The sequence below is a fragment of the Lepisma saccharinum genome, chromosome 22 (assembly GCF_977018435.1).
Source record: "Lepisma saccharinum chromosome 22, izLepSacc3.1, whole genome shotgun sequence".
Lineage (NCBI taxonomy): Eukaryota > Metazoa > Arthropoda > Insecta > Zygentoma > Lepismatidae > Lepisma > Lepisma saccharinum.
In genome coordinates, this window is record NC_139250.1 from 36154849 (window position 1) to 36169330 (window position 14482).

The 14482-nt window shown below is 36.5% G+C and overlaps 1 long non-coding RNA gene across 1 annotated transcript; it reads left to right on the forward strand.

Moving 5' to 3' along the window:
- The first annotated feature begins 7640 nt into the window (after window positions 1-7640).
- Window positions 7641-14266, forward strand: LOC146004916 (uncharacterized). Its single transcript, XR_014443969.1, has 4 exons — window positions 7641-7774; window positions 11159-11206; window positions 12322-12402; window positions 14142-14266. It is a non-coding gene; the product is annotated as an uncharacterized LOC146004916 (long non-coding RNA).
- Window positions 14267-14482: the final 216 nt, after the last annotated feature.

Here is a 14482-nt window from a genome sequence, read left to right on the forward strand (position 1 = left end):
TATCTATTGATGTGGGATCTATCCACTCGAAACCACCATAGGGGAGTTTCCGCATCATCGAATAACCATACTAATTATTTACATCTACATAGAATATATACCTGGAGGGTTTATCTGGTTTATACTCTTCTGTCATATGCGTATTTTTGGCCCTCGCGTATCCCTGTGTGCATTGTACCATACCTTCTCTATGAAGAGAAGCAGGTCCACGTCTGTATTTAGCTCGAGTTCGATTTTTGTTTTGAGCAACATAGGTGACCATGCTAACCCAGGGAGAGTATAAAATGTGCTGGATCCAATTTATAGATATCATGGACAATTTTCTAAAAGCATGAAATACGTCAGCAAGAATTGTCACATCCAATTTTAGATAAGCATCATGGTAATCTCCCAGTGTCCTACACTCTAATTTCTCAAACATTAGTTGTGCATGATGCAAATTCTGATTTGTGATATTTTATTCTCTAAGTTGGCTGTAAAACGTATCTTGAGAAGGGAGAGATTCATCATCAAATGTAGTATGGTCAGTTACAGCCGCCATCTTGGATACAAGTCTAGTTTTGTAAATGGGAAGGTAGGTATGCGGTACATGATTTTAGGCTAGAATTTGATAAGGAAAACAATGGTGAAGTCGTAATGTTGAAATCTTCATTTGTTAAAAAGTTACAGGCATTCAAATGTTGGAATCACACTTTTACATATGGTGCTCTACATGCTCTACGTGAGCGCCCTCCAGCGCCACGCACGTGTGTAGTCGTTCACCCCAATTGTCCATGACCCTGCTAAGTGTGTCAGGTAAAATATCAGCACAGGCTGCAAAGATACTTTCTTTCAGGTGAGCAACATTCCTGATCTTCTCGGCGTATACCTTGGCCTTTAAATGACCCCACAAATAAAAATCCAATGGAGTCAGATCGGGTGAACGTGCCGGCCACTCAATGGGACCACGACGCCCGATCCACCGTCCAGGAAATTGTTCATGCAGATAATCACGGACGTTTAATCCATAATGGGGAGGTGCACCATCCTGTTGGAAAAATAAGGGAAATGTGCCATCCTCGGACAACACGGACGGCAGGGTGAGATCACGCAACATTGCCAAATAATGATCAGCATTAAGGATACCAGGAATGACGAATGGACCAATTAGTTTGGTACCCCATAGGCCGCACCACACCATAACTTTACCAGCTCCTACCAATTTACAGGGGTCAACCCAGTGAGGATTGGTAGCGGACCAATACCGACAGTTTTGTTTGTTGACCTCTCTTTGCACATAAAAATTCGCTTCGTCGGAAAACAGGATTTTTGAGGCGAATGTGGGATCTGCTTCAAGTTGGGCAACTGCCCAGTCAGAATTCCAGGCGTCGATCTGGGTCGTCTTCTGATAAATAATGTTGAAGTTGCAATTTGTACGGATGCCAATTGTTTTGTTTTTCTTTAGGATGCGTCTGATGGATGTACGGCTGACACCACATGCCGCTGAGAGGCGACGAGTACTGCGGTGTGGTGATGTTGCAACAGATGCCAACACTGCTATGGTTGTGCCTTCGTCTGTTGCAGTAGTGGGTCTTCCTGACCTGGGTTTGTCCGCTACTGAACCAGTCTCCATGAATTTCTGGAAGAGGTTGGCAAGACTCACATGAGACACAGGATGTCGATCTGGGTGCCGTTCATTAAATTCAGCTGCTACAACCCTTGAACTCCTTCCACCCCATGCCCTTATTAACTCTTTCCTCTTCTGTGTGGTTATAACATTAAAAAGAGTATTTTGGTTTTGAAATGAGTTTGCCTGCTTTCGTTCAAGATACAAGCAGGATTTTTCAGTTTTTTTTTACAAAACCTGATTAAATGAGTGAAGCAAAGATGAAAATTACATTTCACATGTTTTTATTTCTCAAATTCTATTTTTACTTAAACAATCGCAAGGAGGCCCTTGTTAAGTCTCCTTCACCTGATTTACACCGGAAAATCCAGATACAGGGATATACAGAGAATGCCCTGATTGTCTCGGAGAAGTTTCAATGTACAAACCTTGAATGAAATGAACACAAAATAAAAACAATGTAACACATTGGAAATATTACTCACGGTTTTAGCTAGCTTTTTTGTAGTTCAGCGCTGTACTTGTTTACCTTATACTGATCGACGCTAATAATCCATAAACCATATTCTCGAGAGCTCTCGACACTTAAACAAGGCTCACTTATCACTAACAAAACCACTGTTGATGTATCTTCCTAATTTCTGAAATGCACTTCCTGATCATTCCGCTTTAGTCTGTAGAAGGCGATCCGATCCGGTTACGCTGCAACTCTTCCTTCTTCCAGGCTGCAAGTTCACCGTTCAAGTTCCTTTTTGGGATCGAACTCACTATCCAATTCAGCATTTCAACGTAACGAAATATCAAAATGTCAACTGCTCGCGTCACTGCAAATTTTCCAAGTTTTGCCAGCAACGAGCGCGCGAACACGAACCGCAATGACGCGACGTTATAACATCTAACCGCCGACTGCAGTCTTTGTGCGCCAAAAGTCCAGAACAGTCTATTACTTAAGAGGGGTGTGAAGTGTTCTTTCTCCTCATTCGTTCCGGAGGAAAAGTCTTACATTAATCGGTTATAGATGCCCCTTCCCCAAAAAAGGCATTAGATGGACTGATCAAGGAGAGCTAATGTCTTTCCAAGTCTCTTTATCTCCTTAAATATTTGACCAGCCCTCGTATATACATTTTTTTTTAAAGAAAAAAAATTCAGGTTACAATTTCAAAACATCTTATAACATAGTAAACACATATAAATTTTCCTTCAATTTCACATATTAATTCTGTTCAATCGTTTCTTACAATCACATAGTAAGAATAATCTCAAGAAAATATACACAATTACAATTTGTAAACATTGAAGGATAATAGGTTAAACATATTACTCAATTTCTTTTTTTTTCATTACATATATATCTTCATAGATTACATAAAATCAACTTTGAATCATTACTACATAATTTATCAATATACTACAAGTAACTTCAGTCTTTTACATATTGTCTTGCAGGTTTTCTAATTGTTTTAACTGATTTACATAAATTCTCCTCTTACTGTTTCTGCAATTCCATAATTTTAAATTTTCTAAAAGTTGTGATTCAATTATTTACTAGAGCGGGTACAGGCGGGTAAGTGTAGAACATTATAAAAATATTTTGATTTCTATCTTTACAAAATATCATCATACTCATGAAATTAATCTAACAGTAAACCTCCTTTCTCTTGCAATGATCTTTACCTTTCTTTTCTTCTTTCTTCTTTAGTGTATCAGCATGCTCAAATTACTAATTTCAGGAAATTACATCATACAATACGTCGTTTATCTCTTTAACAAACTATTTCTTAACTTGCAACAGAATTCTGGACATAATCTTTCACTTAAATATCAGCATGTTCTTTATTACATAACAACAATGATTTTCGGTTCGCCTTCGACCTACTATTTTTCATTTTTTGGTCCGCCTTCGACCTTATATTTATGTGCCTCTCTCGCACTATATCTTAATACATACTGACTTTTACCTCATATAGCTATGTCCAAGAACTCTCATCACTTCATCATTCTATTAATGCTATTTAACATTGCTTTCCAAAGAATTTCCTCAAATAACTTTCTTCTGAGCATGACTGTTCTATCTTCTTTCTCATTTGTTCTTCATTATTCTTAACGATTTTGAGGCTTACTTCCATTTTTTCTATCTTATTACTTTTCTTTTTACAAAGCTATTTTTCAATTTTACAATATCTACCCGCTCATTGACAATAATAATATTTACCAGCACATTTACTAACCATCAATACTTTTTTTTTTCATCGAACCACAACTAGTTTTCACATAATTTATACAAAACAACTGACATTAAATAACTTTTTCTTTTCATTTTCTCAATTTTCAATATACTTGGCTCATAACAACATACAAACATTTTTTTTGACAGCTTATTTACATTTGAACAATTTCCATCATTTTATCAAAATTTACATAAACTAGTGATTATCAACATTTCTACAAGTGAAATGGAAATTTCGATATTTTACATAAGATGTACCAACTTTAGGAAAACATCATTATCAATCGACTACTCAAAATATCTCTTCTTGAATTATACGTCTTGGTTGTTATTTTCACTTCTAAAGATCCCTGTTCGTCGTAGCTATCATGCCTTTTTTTCCTATTCTTCTTCTTCTTCCCTTCTCTCTGCTTTTCATTTTTCATCGTCTTCTTCCAACTTTCGTGAAGTAGAGAAACTATTAGTCTGCCAAAACTATTTGTATTATCTCTTTTTCTTAAAATCTTTTCTTTTCGTTTCTTGTTGTCCATTAGTATATTTTCCTCACTATGAGAATCATCACTAGCAACTTTCTTCTTAACTTTCTTCCATTCTATCCTGTCTCGTTTCTTTTGGGACTTTCTTTCACCCTCATCAGATGAATGCATTGCTCTCTTTTCTTGTTTCATCTTTTTCATACTTGTGTCTGATCTTTCTGCGCTAACATTCTTAGATGTTTTACGAACTTTCTTCTTCACTTTCATTGACGCTTTCTCAACTTTCTTTGCAGATTTCAATTTCTTTCTCTTCGTTTTCTTCTTTTTCTTTACAGAAATATATCTAAGCCTCATTTTACTTCTCTTCCTTCTACTGATCAGAGTCATTTCCGGTACGGTCACGTCTAAAGTTACACATTCTTTCAGTTCAGGAAACATATAATTTTTCTCAGGTTTTTCGTGAAAACTTTCTTCTTTACTTATCACTTCCTGAGATTGCTGTATTCCGAGTGACTCATCTTCAACTTGTTGATTTTTCATTCCCAACACGCACACTCGTTCCTCTAGAACCTGCACTTTCCAATCTGTCTCCCTTTGTTTACTTTCTATAGCCACTAGTAATTGATCAGAACTATCTTCTATCTTCTCACTGTTGTCACGGACCTTATTACAATCATATTTTACTTCATTAATTCCGGTCTGAAATTGACATGATACTTTATCTTCCTTCATAACGTCCTCCATTTTTTCTATCCTAGTGACTTGCACCTCCAAAACGCCTAGTTTTTCCTCAATCTTGTCATTTATTTTTTGCATGGAAGCATTTATTATTTCCTTGAGTTCCAATTTATTCTGTTCCTCTTTCTGCTCCAATTTTCTGTATAAGTCTTCCTGCAGGAGCCTATCTTTTTCCTCTTCCTGTCTCCGTTCTAACTTATTTTGTTCCATTTGTTCGTATAATCTCTCCCATTTTAGATTATCTTGTTCCTTATTTTCTTCCAATTTTAGGCAAAAGCTCTCCTGCCCTAGCCTACTCTGTTCCATAAGCGACAAAACTTTACTTAAAATTTCATTTTTCTTTCCCCGATCAATGTCAACTAGACAACCAAATTCGTCACTTTCTTTCGAAACACCCCCAGATAGCACGTAAGTTAAGTGCAAGTTTGCACTTGATTTGCATTTCTCTTGCGAGACTTGCTTGGCACTTCAAGTTGAATGCAAGTTCACTGTAAGTGTGCAGGAACCATGAGTTTGCATTTTAAGTGAATATAAGTTTGCAGCAGGTGTATAAGTGACAATTTGCATGATACTTGCGTATCACACTTGCAGCAAGCCTGGAGTTCAAGTCGTCATTAGAACGTATTGCGTACTCCGAAGGGTGTAACATTTTTACATTTTAGCTATCATTGATGCTTCTTGGCTCAACGCAGAGGTATCTCTCAGCAAGGGGACCTACAGAAGGGGACCAGGGGGCCACTTACCCCTTTGAGATATCTGGAAATATTTCATGGAATTCGAATGGTTAAATTGAAGCGATATTTAATCAAAATATTTTTTTCTGTGATTTACAGGCTGTAAAGTTTCAGCAATTTGCTACCATGTCCTACAAAATCTTGGGAGACTGTTTTCAGCTGTTATTAGAATCATGTTCACTGCTGTAATGGCATTGGGAAGGGATTTTTTAAATATAATTCTGATTTCCGATATTGAGAAAATCTCCATTTCCCCGACTAGGTAGTAAATTTTTCGAAATTTCCCAACACTGTGAAAATCTAGAATTGAACTTCCCCCCAAAGTGATTGATTTTGCACATCTGCAATAAAAATTGGCCATTTAAAGAAATTCCAGACCTTTTAAGTGCAGAAACTACGCAAGATTTGGTCACTGTTATATATGATAATTTGGAATTTCTCGACTGTTTGGAATCCCGAACACAGATTCTCGATCTCGCCCCCTCGTTTTGAGGGTGCTGTGATCAGCACCACGCTCCGGCCGCCTTTACTCTCTCTCCCAGAGTTGCTCGTTTACCCCGTTACCCATTTATTGTTATTTAACATTTACTCGGCCTATGGGTCACATGTAACCCATAGAAAATATAGGCGTAGTTGGCCGATGGTCACTGGTGCAGGAATCAAAACACAAAAGGCAATAAAAGAGGTTGGGTGGGCTGCGGCCGCAACTTGAACTTTCAATGAAAAAAATCATAAAAATACGGGAGCTTGCCCCCTCTTCCCCGCTATTTTTGGAAGGGGACGCAAACTTTAGCCTTATTTTAAAAGAATCGTCCTCTCTCAACCGAAAGAAAGTCATTTCATGTTCCTGGGTGAATTACATTATGGAATATGTGTAAAGAGTTCCCATTTTTATGATGTTTTCATTGAAAGTTGGGGGCCGCGGCCCACTCAACCCCTCTTATTGGCTTTGGCGTTTTGATTTCTCCACGGTTGAATGCCCTGTTGTTCTAGCTACAAAGCAAAAGTTACCCGAAGTAGATTGGTCAAATAGTCTACGAGTTATAACATTTTTTGTCAAATAAGTGTACGAATTTAAAATACGCGCCTAAAGGCCTCGGCGAAACCGAAAAAATGTTATAACTCGTAGATTATTTGACCAATCTACTTCGGGTAACTTTTGTTTTGCAGCTAGAACATCAGGGCATGCTTCCGTGCAGGAATCAAAACGCCAAGGCCAATAAGAGGGGTTGGGTGGGCCGCGGCCCACAACTTCCAATGAAAAATTCATACAAATGGGGAGTTTGCCCCTCTTTCCCCGCTATTTTGGGAAGGAGAGGTAAACTTTAGCCTTATTTTCAAAGAATGGTCCTTTTTAAACCGAATGAAAGTCATTTCATGTTCCTGGGTGCATTACATTATCGAATATGTGAAAAAACTCCCCATTTTTATGATTTTTTTCATTGAAAGTTGGGGCCGCGGCCCTCTTAACCCCTCTTATTGGCTTTGGCGTTTTGATTCCTGCACGACGGCACAGATGATTGGAGTACTATTTTTATATATACTATTCAGATTCTCGTTAAAAGAATATAGGTTAACCCATGATGAAATTAATATGTTCAAGAGAGGGCCACCCCGATGGCGCAGTGGTAGCGTCGTCGTCTTGTAATCAAGGTGTCCCGGGTTCGATACCCGGTGGAGGCACAAGTGGCTCGGATCCCACCTTAAACTGTAGGTCCAGTCCCGATTAGCCTTACTGTGCATAAAGTGTACTTAAAACATTAACTCAAAAATATGCTAAAGATTTATTTGTCATGTAAAATTGGTCATTACTGAAAGAAGAATGTGTTTGTCATGTAGAATTGCTCATTAATGAAAGATGAATGCAAAAGTACGCACACGGTTTCTTTTGTTTTGTGATGGCGACATGATCACAAGTACTTCAAACAAAAATCTTTCGTGTGGTTTATCAAGCCGATTAAACGAGAAAGAGAAGAATTTTGTGACCACTAAGGTAAGTAAATAATTATACAGTTCATAAGTAATAATTAAAACTGGTTTTAAACAATTCAGTAAAAACGCACACCTATGTGAGATACGAAACAATACCGTATATATTTTCACAATACTCTTAGCATTGTCTGGGAAAATGACAGAAATGATAATAAAAAATAATATTGCATTTATTTAGCGGGCGAGGTTCTTTTATGGCTTTTTTGTTAAGTCAAGTAGTTAGATTAGATTGCTCTTAAAAAGAAAAGAAAAAAAAATCAGCTGGATATGTACGCATGGCTTAGATCATGCAGTTAAAATCTGAGACTTTTTAAATTTCAACGGTGTTCATGATATATAAAGTGATTTCATTCGAGATTAATGATGGTAAGAATTGGGTCTCACTGCAGAACATGTTCCTCTACGTAGACGAACAAAATTTATATTCCCTGAAAGTACGTACATTTTGCTTCCATTTTCCGGTGTTATTTTTCCGATTAGTTTTATATTTTTGTTTTATATATTGTTTTTCCTGCTACTAAAAGCAATGCATTTCTCGGCTCATTTCTCCATTCGTGTCCATATTGTTTACGCATAGTTTCTTTCATTATTTGAGACGAGGAATGCCTACAAGGTTAGGTTAGGCCTGTTAGTTAGGTTCCAATAGCATAAATACAATGAAAAATGTTTTTCATGCTACTAAAAGCTATGCATTTCTCCATTCGTTCGCATCCATATTGTTTACGCACAGTTTTTTTCATTATTTCGACGAGGAATGCCTACAACGTTAGGTTAGGTTTTGTTAGCATAAATACAATGACAAATTATTATTTAGGCTAAGAGAATTAAACGTAGCTACCTAACAACGTACGCATTTTTTTGCTTTCACTGCATTTGTGCAGTGCCACGATTTCAAGAGCGCCCATCCTGAACTCTTATTTCTTGGTTTTTTTTTTTGTTTTTTTTTTCGAAAATTACACATTTCCGCACCTTGAAAGTTACTTTTCCTGATTAATAACTTCAAACCATTACCATAGAATTAGGAATCGCTTTCCTCCTAAGCAGCCCATATTCTGCAGTCTTACCTTTTTTTTACACAATTGGATTCCTATTTATGTCTGGTAACACTTGCTTTGGAATATGAGTGATAACTTATTCCATGCTTTCTGAAGAACGATTTTTTGGTAAATGTATGTTATATCGGAGACACACTTCTTCATTTTTACAGAAGAAACCACTGACGGAAATGAGTTTCTGTAGCATTTTGAAAGTTCTTGGGGCTAGAGTCTAGTTTACCTCCTTCTTGTCCACTCCTTCTTACCCGTTTACGTCTTTCTTTGCGCACTCCTTCTTGCCCGTTTACAAAACCGTGCTAGCAGGCAGCCGGCACTCCGGCATCCGTAGAGTAAGTAAGTTTTTCTTTTTACACTTTCTGTCACTAACCATTCACGGGAACGAGGTATGCCTACGAGGTTAGGTTAGGCCTGTTAGGTTAGGTTCCATTAGCACTCATTTCACCCCTAAATATGTGCTTCATCATCGAAAAATGTCCTCAGTACGTTCAATCATGCATATCCGGACAACATCGGTTTTTCTCGATTTTCTCCTCCAGGAAATTTTTCCTCGCCTTGAGATTTACTTTGTTGAATTCCTTATAAAATAACCTTTCCAACGATATATGACATGTATTTCTTAGGAAAAGGACGTAAACTAGACTCTTACCATTCTTGGAGGTATTTTCTCACCGTAGGATGCTGCACAACAAGAAATAAGCACTTTTGATATAATAAACTTGCATTTTGTGCAAAGCAACAACATTATGCCATTGTTTCCATTATGTACCTGCAGATGGCCGAGTGTCGGAAGTCATGCAGTCTCGCCAGTGTTTCCAAACGTCCCTTTTTTTACGAGATTTTTTTTTAGCTATGCTTACCTAACCCAACCTAACCTAACCTTGCTGGAAATGGTCCGTGGGGCTATCCGTCAATAGTTCGTGAGGCTATTGTGAACGGTTTTTGGGGCTATCCATCAATGGTTCTTGGGGCTAGCCGTCAACAGTTTGTGGGGCTATCATGAATGGTCTTTGGGGCTATCCGTCAATGGTTCGTGGGGCTATCGTGAATGAGTTTTGGGGCTATCCGCCAATGGTTTGTGATGACATAATGAACACGAAAGTTAAGAAGGTGGAAACACTGCATAGCCACTCCAAATCGACAAGACACAAGCCCGACGCGCAATGATCCACAGCTGTGTGAGCCATATTGTGTGTTCTGCAACGGAAGAAAGGAAGCAAAAGAATTACTCGTATTGTGAAAATCGTAGTTATTTTCGTGTAAAAAGCATAATGGCACCTTCAACTATGGTACGCAATACACAATTGGTAAGTACGAACCATCCGAAACACAAAATATCTGATTTTAATTTGTCTCCGATATAACAGACATTTACCCAATTTTTTTTGCTTCCGTATACTCCTATGTGATTGTTTGTGAACAGATATTCACTTAATGTAAGCTTGGATACGGGCTACCACTACCATTTACTTCACATGCGTTGGGGACAGAGCTATGATGCTTTCGTTGCTAAGTTAGGCATGTTAAGTTTAGGGCTCTAACATTCACAAACCATCTCTAAATGCTTTCTTTGTTAGGCTAGGTGAGTCAGGTTTATGGCTTTTAGAATTAAAATGACATCACTAAATGCTTCCAATGCATGCTCATGTGACATCTGGTCTCAAGCACGAACCCCCTTTGAGCCTCACATGGAAATCAGCCACAAATGTGTCAGGTATTTTAAGACACTTTTAAATACTTCTATAAAATTTGGGAACATCGTTAAACATTTGGTACCGTTACCAAATTACTTTACAAGTTCGTTGTGAGAAAAACTTAACTATTTCAGAATTCATTTTAACCCCCAAACTCCATTATTTCCATGCACCAGAAACTTCATATATATTTTTTTTTTAAACCAATCAAATTTTATGCGAGAAATAAATTCAAATGTTATAGAAGGAGCTGGTGACCAAATGTCCACTCTCGAAAATTACGTCTCTTATTATTTCAATAGGTCCATTTTTATGCTTTACACAACATAAATTTAGTGACATGTCTGTTTTGTGTATATTTTGTGTTAACATTAAAGTTGTGTGCAGAGGCCTAATTTTCATCTTGATAGATTTAATGCCACTATTGAAATGAGGAACGGACAAATATTGAGCTTCAAAAATAATTGTTTGATGTGACTCTCACTGCATCACCTCCATCGGGATTCTAAGTCTAGACTCTTTGATTACAAGATAATAGTCACAACCAAGTTTTTTCTAACTGTCACTGTTTGGTAATATAAGAGTAACTGTACCTCATTATATTTAATCTGTACTAACTAATTCTTGATTCTTTTGCAGGTGACAGATAGCTTTCCATTGGAAATGAAATTAGTCAACCTTTTTCCTGTGAGTATAATAGTTTTTGTTCTTTGCTTTAACCTTATATTTCTGGTGATACATGAAATATTTTGGCTTTCTAATATCTGTGCAACCATTTGCAATGACAGTGGCCTTCATGATCACAAGAATTATCCAGATTTACTGTGAAAACCATATTTTCAAAATTAACTCACTGATTCCATGTCATGCACTTTATTGTAACCATGCAAATGGAAAATGGTTAATATTGACAGTAAAAAAAATGTTTTTGATCTTTGTCAGTTTTTTGCAAAGCTGTCTGTAAAGTCAGATTTTTTTGTGTTTTTCACTGCAATTTGTAATATGCGATATCGCCTGAACGGATTTCTTCAAATATACAGGAGAAACTACGTACTGAAATCAGTTTCTATAGCATTGTCGAAGTTCTTCAAGGTATTTTCTTTCGCGGAAACTGAAAAGTTCACCATAGAATGCTGTAGAACAAGGAATAATCACTTTTTATGTAAAGAACTTGCATTTTCTGTAAAGCGACATTATACTGTTGTTTCCATTATGTACCTGCAGATTGCGCAAGCGTCTCGCCAGTGTTTCCAAACGTGCCTTTTTTTTTACAAGAATTTTTTTTTCTTTTTTTAACTACGCTTACCTAACCTAACCTAACCGGAAATGAATGGTCCGTGGGGCTATCGTGAATGGTTTTTGGGGCTATCCATCAATGGTTCGTGGGGCTCTCTGTCAATGGCCAGGAAAATGACATATTTTTGAGTATCATTGAAATAAAATTGTATTCATCCTAACCTATTTATGGTATATTGTATATACAGTCACGGACACTTCTGGGTTATAACAATTCCATTAACTTTCAATGGAATCGTTACAACCCACAAGTGTCCATGACTGTGCGAAGTAACCTTGTTATAGAGACATTTTAGGGCATTGACCTGTTGTAACTGCTAAAAAAATTGAATATGATAATTTATGTACAATGTTTTCTTTCTTCTTCTTTTTCATACCAAGTAACTTTTAAGTACTGTTGTGTCAGGGCTGAAGTGTACTGAAGTGTCCCTAAATAATTTAGGTTTCATTTTGTTCATAAAGTATTGAGTATTTTTTTCAAGAAACACAAAATGTTATTGTTCCAGGTGCATGCAGGACACTAGCAGTAGTATTGCAAGGGATGAGAATGTGTGGAGAAACCAGGCCAAAACGCACCAAAATAGTGAGTAAGTAGATTTACATTTCTTTTCTGGTTTTATATTCAATAAATACAGAAAAGTTGAATACATTGTTTTTGACAAACGTGAAATGTTAAATTTAAAAATCGGCTTGGCAAGCACTGGACACTAATTAGTGTAATTCAAATTGTTAAGTATTGTCTGAGTTCTTATCTTGGCAGGAACTGATAGAAGTTATGCAGAGAAACTGTTATCTTTTCATACATATACAGGAGTCCCGGGTTCGAATCCTGGCCTGGGCATGGATATTTGTGAATGTCCATTCATCAATTTCATCATTCATCTCCATGTAAATGTTCTGCACAAAATTCTACAAGACACCAATGAAGTTAGAGAACCAATTTTAGATTTTAGATTTTAACACCAAAATAGCATTTTATATTTGATTTTGATAAAAACTATGTTTAGTTTTTTTTAAAAAAAATTATTTAATTTATTATTAACCCACAAGTACTATGGATGTCAATAATCACACAACTAGTATGGAGGGGTCTGTCAGACTGCTGTTTTGATTTTGATCAGTAAAATACCTGTTTTACTATTCTCAATTTCTGAAGTGTTTTACATTACTTTACATGGTTACAGAAGACTATTTTAAAGCAGCTTTCATTTATTATTTTATAGTTAAAGAAATATAAGTTAATTTATGCAATGAGGAAGAAAATGGGCCAAAAATTGTAACAGTTGTCTTGGGGAAGGGGAGGGAGGAAATTCCAAATTCTTAAAATGTCTATATTTAAGCAGGAGTTCAAAGTTATATGTAATATTTTGCTGAAATTAAAAATTAGTAACGAGCCATTAGAAGGAGAACGTTAAAAAAAAAACAACTACTATGGTATGTCTGTCAGACAGTTCACCCAAAATATAATTCAATAAGATTTCGACAGACAAAGGCAAGTGTTCATTTATAGTTGGAGGGGTGTGAGAAATAAGCTAAAAGAGAAACTCAGAGCACTGTGCGAGACGGTAGGTAAGGGTCTTCATTAACATGCTTTATTCCAACTGTGGTGCTCAGAAATGTTACTTTTATTTTAATTCGTGGATTCTAGCTACCAAAGAAATTATTCTGATAGAAAACAATTTTTGACAAAAATATGTTGTAGTTAAAAACAGGAAGTAACAATTATACGCTCATGCTTGTATGTGTATGTATTGGGGTCTCTAGTATCCAAGTATATTGTTTCAATGATAATATTATCACTCTATGAAGCCAGAGAACCTGGGTTCTAATCTCAGCCGGGACATGGATGTTCGTTGTGAGTGTCTTTTAACCAATTTTATCATATCATCAACATTCTCATCTTTATGATTAGCCAAAACTGGCAGAAACGTGAAGTAAATAAAAGATTAACACCGCCTAGTAAAAAAAAGGTTCAAGGTTGGATTCCTTGAGAGGATGCATGGTAGTTGAGATATAACTTTAAATTGAAGGTTTAGTATCATTTGCTCTATGTGTGTGTGTGTGTAAAATCAGCTTAAAAGAACAAAGAATATGTCGCATTTTATAATGCATTGAAAACTGTCACATGTAATCAAAAAAATTAGGAATTCTTGCAATGTTGAAGTAATGAAGTATTGATAATGTCACACCTCTGGAGTACACTGTAAATTCAGCCGTACCCAGAAATGTATTTTTGTGTGTGTTTTTGTTAAATAAAATATTTTTGGAGTAATGGAACTTGAATTGATGCCACGAATCTTATTTTTTTCACCATTTTTTATTTCAGAAAAATGAAGCTGGAAGCCCACATAGACCCAACAGGAAGTGATGGAAGAGCCTGACTAAGGACCCCTTACAAGACTGAATGAATACATGATCTGTAAAAACATGAGAAATATAAATAATGAGTTGAAACTACACGTGTGTTATTTTTCTTTTATGCCTACTTACAAGCTACAGGTGAAATTTATTAACTGCAATTTTATTATAAAATGAACGAATGCCACATCTATAACACTACATCCACTTTCACTTTGATCAAATTACAATGATCTGTTTACAACCGCAGGCTGCAAATGTAGTAAAGTCTTGTCCAATATAATTTTGGGGGAAGCACATTGCTGGATT